This window comes from Equus asinus, chromosome 4 (genome assembly GCF_041296235.1).
Source record: "Equus asinus isolate D_3611 breed Donkey chromosome 4, EquAss-T2T_v2, whole genome shotgun sequence".
In the NCBI taxonomy this organism is placed as follows: Eukaryota; Metazoa; Chordata; class Mammalia; order Perissodactyla; family Equidae; genus Equus; species Equus asinus.
This window is the reverse complement of record NC_091793.1, coordinates 31,056,470-31,062,469: the sequence shown is the minus strand read 5'-3', so window position 1 is coordinate 31,062,469 and position 6,000 is coordinate 31,056,470. Positions and strand designations below refer to the sequence as shown.

General features: G+C 39.8%; 1 long non-coding RNA gene across 1 annotated transcript in view; it reads left to right on the top strand.

Moving 5' to 3' along the window:
* Nucleotides 1-805: 805 nt before the first annotated feature.
* Nucleotides 806-6,000, top strand: part of LOC123283230 (uncharacterized) — a 39,359-nt gene continuing 34,164 nt past the window's right edge. The window contains exons 1-2 of the long non-coding RNA XR_006523829.2: nucleotides 806-1,116; nucleotides 3,026-3,097. This is a non-coding gene — a long non-coding RNA (uncharacterized lncRNA). The remainder of the gene's footprint in view (nucleotides 1,117-3,025; nucleotides 3,098-6,000) is intronic.

Here is a 6,000-nt window from a genome sequence, read left to right as displayed (position 1 = left end):
TAAGGAAAAAAAAGTAAAGCCAGGAAGGGAGTTAAGATTTGGTGGGGGGTGGGTTGTGTGTTTTACAATTTTAGTTGCAGTGACCAGAAAAGTCTTCACCAAGAGAGTGAGGTTTGAGTAAAGACTACAGGAAGTAAGAAAGTTAGCCAGGTAGAACTCTGCGGGAAAAACCTTCCAGGTAGAAGAAATATCAAGTTCAAAGTACAGATGCATTTAAGGAATAGTAAGGAAGCCAGGGTGACTATAGTGAAGGAAGCAAATGAGCCAGTGGGAGGGGATGAGGTTAAAGGCAATTGAGGCCTGAATTATGCCAAGGTCTTGTGGATAGGAAGGGAGCCATTGGGGAGTTTTGAGCAGAGGGCTAACACTATCTGACATATGTCTTAATGGGATCACTTTGGCCGGTGTGCCGATAGTGTGAAGAAGGGCAAAGGTAGAAGCAAGGGTACCATTCAGGAGGCTGTTGCAACCAAGCAGAAGAGATGTAAGTGTCCTGTTCCAGGGTGGTGGCAGGGGGACTGTGAGATGTAGTTGAATTCTTCACATGTTTTGAAGGTAGAGGTGTCATGATTTGCTGACAGAACATATCTGAGGTGTGAGATAAAAGGGAAGGAAGATGACTCACGGTTTTGGTATGAGCCTAAAAAAAGATGTTGCCAAAAACTGAAAAAGGGAAAAGTACAAAAGGAGAAGGTTGTGTTTATCTTTATTTTTTTTTTAGAGGGGAAGGAAAATGTAAGCTGAAAGTTTGGAATTGGGCATTGGAAGTGTGAGATGCTGGTTACACATTCAAATCGAGATGTAAATTGGCTGATTGACATTTAGATCTGCATGTTGAGGAAAGGTATGTGGGCTGGAGATACAGGTGTGGAAGCCATCAGCATGTGGGTGGTCTAGGGGCTGTAGATTATAAAGAGAAGACATCCAAAGGCTGAGTCTGGAGGCACTGCCCATATTTAGAGATCAGGGCGTTGAGTAAGAAACAGCAGGAGACACTGAGAGGAAGTAGCCAGAAAGTAGGAGAAGGGTAGGCGTGTGTGGAGTTCCACAAGCCCAGCAGAGTTTTCCAAGGAGGAGGGAGTGATCTGCTCTGTCAGGTGCTGCTGATAAGCCAAAGTAAGAGCAAGACTGACGTATGATCTTCTTTTTGGTGATCTTGTTAAAAGTAGTTTTAGTGGAATGTTAGGGGTGAAAATCAGATTGGAGTGGGTTAAGAGAGAAGGAGAGAAGGAACTGGAAATAGTGAGTGTAGACAACTCTTTTAAGGAATTTTGCCAAAAAGGGAAGATAAGAAATAAGATGGTAGCTGGAGCTCTATTCTGTATTTTGGGAACTCGTATTACCCTGATGTTGAATATTCTGGGTTAATTCTCTTATTTTTCTTTCTTTTCTCTTCCATTTTCCAATTTTTTGTCTTCTCGTTCTACTTACTGGGAGAGTATTTGATTTTATCTTGAAACTCTTCTGTTGACTTTTTTACTGCTAGCATTTTAATCTCAAGAGCTCTTCTTTATTTTCCGATTGTTCATTTTTCATATGAATTGTGAGCTCTGTCTTTGCTTTTCTTTTACCATAAGTTCTGTTGAAGTATGTGAAAACTAATGTATATTTTTTTGCTAGAAATAAAGTATTTCAATTTTGGTCTAGTTAGCTTTTCTTTTGTTTTTTCAAAAAATTATTAAAGGATATTTAAGACATGCAAAATGGTATAAAGGATAATACAACAAAATCCTTGTGCTTAAAATATAACATGTTTTTTAGTTTCCCAGTTTTGTTTTATAAAGTCTCATCCCATCTTCCTGAAGTCATGTATTTATTTATTTGTTTCAGAGCTGTGAGGTCTTTTTTGTTGTTGTTGAGGCAACATTGGTTTATAACATTATGTAAATTTCAGGCACATATCATTATATTTCAGTTTCTGTGTAGACCACATTATGTTCACCACCCAAAGACTAATTACCTTCTGTCACTGTACACACGTGCCCTGTCACCTCTTCCACCCTCATCCCTCCCCGCTTCCCCTCTGGTAACCACCAATCTAATCTCTAGGTCGATGTTTGTTTGTTATTATTGTTTTTCTAAATTATTTATTAAAGTTTTTTTCCCCTAAAGCTTTTTCCTGCTCACTCCATTGAGCTCTATTTCTTCCAAGTCCAATCAACTCTCCTGATTTTTTCTCTTTGCGTTGGTCTGTCTTTCATGGTAGAGTGCTTCCTCAAATATTTGGAGATCTCTGCCTGTCCATGCATAGTTAAGAGTGCGGCCCTAAAAAGCCCACGAGGAGCTTTGTGTGCCAGGGTGGCACTGGCTGGCTTCCAGATTGCTATAGAGCTGGAACCTAGCTCTTTGCTTGTAGGTCTCCTCCTCGGACCATTCTGTTTTCCCAGAGAAGAATCTTGCAGTTTCCTGCCTGGAGGGGATAACTCCAGACTTGGGAAAGGGGCTCAAAGAGCCTCATAGATTTTCACTTCGTCTCCCATTTTCTGTATGACACCTTGTCTCTGACCTTAGCTGTGCTTGGGGTTTGAGTCAAGAGTCTCTCAAGTTCAGCTTTTTCTGGGAGTAAGCCTCTTGTCTTCTGCCTGAAGTTGAGAAGGGATAGATCACTGACCGTACAGAAGGGTAGAAGAGATGGGAGATGTCTAAAAGCTCCATGTAGATTTTTAACCAGTCCTGTTCTCAGCTCCAGTCTGTACATTGGCTCCCAGAGGTGCCTGATGTTTCCAAAGTCTGAGACTTTTCTGTGTTGTATGGAGTCAATCCACTCAATGCACACTGGCATGCCCCCACTATAGGCAATCGATTTCAATCTTCTTCCCTCTGCTCAGCCACTCATCACCTCTGCAGCTTCTTTTCATTTCTCATTTCCTCACCAATTCTCTTTGTTCTGTTGATTTTAAATTTGGGGGTTAAATATTTACTTTATATAATATTAAAGGGGTTACTAAGAGGTAAGCTTGTATGTTCAATGCTTCCTATTTACCTCTGATGTCACTTACTAATAATTACATTACTTGCCATTCAGATGTGGCCTTCCCTGAGAAGACATCCCCAGACTGAGAGCCCATCACTCCTTGGAGCTTTGACACCACTCGTAGTGAGTCTCCTATGTTATCCATAGCTTTGTCTTTTTATTGGACTGTAAGCTCTAGGAGGGCAAGGACAATGATTTACTCATCCTTGAATCTCCAAAACCCATCATAGAGTTGAATGAATGGATATCTGCAGAATTTACCCAACTGGTCTTCTTGCAAATATCTGATGTGGGTTATAAGAGCAACATGTACAAGGGTAGGAGAGTGGATAAGCAAAATTTTACCACAGAAAAATGGCTTTACTGTTTAATAACTCTGAGAGGCTGAGCAAATTACTTACCTTCTTTAGGTCTTATCTCCTTAGAATCATGATAGTAATGCCTACTAGGTAGCGTTTGTGGGGGGAGAATTGAGTGCTTTAATATGTGTAAACCACATAGCAAAGTGGCTGGTTCATTATAAGCACTCAATTCACTATTATTACTTTACTTTAAAAAATAATTTTTGGGGTACATTTTTAGAGAAGGTACAAGATTTTTCCTGCTTCCACCCCCCACCAGGAATTGTTATAACCTATGAATGTTTTTGATGAAATATTAAGAGTTAGGCCAGGAGAGGGAAGAGTCTCTATTTGAAGCCCTGGGAAGAGGAGACCCACCTGGGAGTTGATCTGGCCTCCAGAGTGAGCTCTTCTTGCTCCATTCTCCGCTCTATCTCTAGGGAGATGAGTTCTCCTTTCCCTCTCTTCCCATCGGAGCATTCTGGGAGGTTTCGCTTTTCTTTCTTCTGGAGATTAGTCTTACAAGGGCAGATATTTCCTGGTTTGTGATTCAGCTTTGCTTGTTTGGAAAAAATTTAGAAGTAAAAAGAAAGAATAATAATTTTAAAAAAGGCATTGGGTATGCTAAAGTGTAGAATAAAGTGCTTTTCAAACCACATTAAGCATGGGAATTTCATTTTTTTTTAACTCTTCATTTTTGAGAGGGAAGGAGGGGCAGAGCTTGTGGCATTGACTAAGAAGAAAATACATGTAATCCCTGAAAACTTGTAGAAATTTTTAAGGATGATATTTACTTTGATGCTTATAGTAAACTGTGGAATAGTATTAGTGGAAAAGAGTGGAACCTAACTCAAGTGTTGAAATTGGGTAATTTATTCATTTAACTTTTTTGGTGGGGGACTGGAAACTGGGAATATGGTGGCGAATAAAATACACATGGTTCCTGCTGTCGCTGAACCTAGAGACTAATGGCGAAACAGTCTTTAAGTAAAACTCTGAATATATAATTGTAAAGTATGGGGCATTTGAGAGAGATTATCAGGAATTGGGAGAAAGGGAACTGGTAATTTAGATTGAGGTAGGAGAAGACTTTTCTTATGAAAGGATATTTAAGCTGAAGTATAAAGGTTGAATAGAAGTCATCCATGTGAACATTGAGGGGAAGAACATTCCAGAACACTTTGAGCAGGAAATACTTGGTGAGTTTGGCAGGTGTAGAGTACTGTTGGGGTGGTGTTTATTGTCAGGAGAGGATGGTAGAGTATGAGTCTGCAGAAGCCCATGAGGACCAGAAACATACACAGCCTTGAGAATCATATTAAGGACATTCTATGTTATTCTAAAGTCTTTGAGGAGCCATTGAATGATCTTAGCCAAGAAATAATTCTATTTAGTTTAAATGAAAGATTATATTGGGGACTCGCGCAATGGCACAGCGGTTAAGTTTGCATGTTCTGCTTTGGCAGCCTGGGGTTTGCCAGTTTGGATCCCTGGTGAGGACCTACGCAATGCTTGTCAAGCCATGTTGTAACAGGCATCCCACATACAAAGTAGGGGAAGATGGGCATGGGTGTTAGCTCAGGGCCAGTCTTCCTCAGCAAAAAGAGTAGGATTGGCAGCAGATGTTAGCTCAGGGCTAATCTTCCTCAAAAAAAAAAGTGAAAACCTACAAAAAAATAAAATAAACAAAACATTTTTTTAAAAAAAGATTATATTGGCTACTATAAGAAGATGTGTTTGGAGAGACGCAAGAGCAGCTCTTGAGAAGAGGTAGGGGACTAATGCTGTAGTCTTGCAGGCCAAGGTGTAATCAGTGGAAATGGAGAAAAGTGGTTGCATTTGAGATTCATTTGTGAAGGAGATCAACCAGACTCCTTGACTGATTAGATATGGGGAAGTGAGGGATGGGAGGTGTCATAAATAACTTCTAGATTTCAGGGGGCAACTGAGAGGAAGAAGAGATTTGAGAAAAGTATCGAGAGTCAGGGAAGAAACAGCATAGTATAATTTTTAGAGCAGTTAATAAGTAATTATTTTCTTTCTGTTAACCAATTCTTCAAGTTCTAAATCGTGTCTTGTCTTCATGAAAACTTCTCTGACCATCTGAGACAGAAATCAGTTGGCTCTCTTCGGCCATCTTCTGACGCACTTGTCACTCAGCTCAGTTTGCACAGGCTGTCCCTTATCCTGCTTATCTTCTTGTGTGATGCTGCTTCTCTCTAGGCCTAGATTTTATACTCAGTGGCAGGGGATGCTTTCTTATACTTGAGTTCCCCAAGTCATAAAGTTTATATACAGCGAGTTCTCAATAAAGATTTTTTGACTACTTAATAATTGGAAATAATATCATTTTGAGAGAAATTTTGAAAAGGACATGTTATTGTTAGTGATTTCTTCTCTCATATTCTGTTCATAGAGAAAAAAATAGATCATATGTGTAATCTAATTTCTGAAATGTCTTTGTGAGGAGTGTCTATAAAGAACTACAGAATAATTTTTGGTGGCTACAATTGTTTGTACTATATAAGTTTAATAGAGAGGTTGAGGGAATTCAGTGCATTTGACACTGTTCTTCTCATGAATTAGAGATGCTGGTTGCATTTGGAAGAACGTGGTGGTGGTGGGGATGAGAGGAGGGGCTGAGAGGGACTCAGTAAAATACATACCAGATGTGGTCCTGTGTAA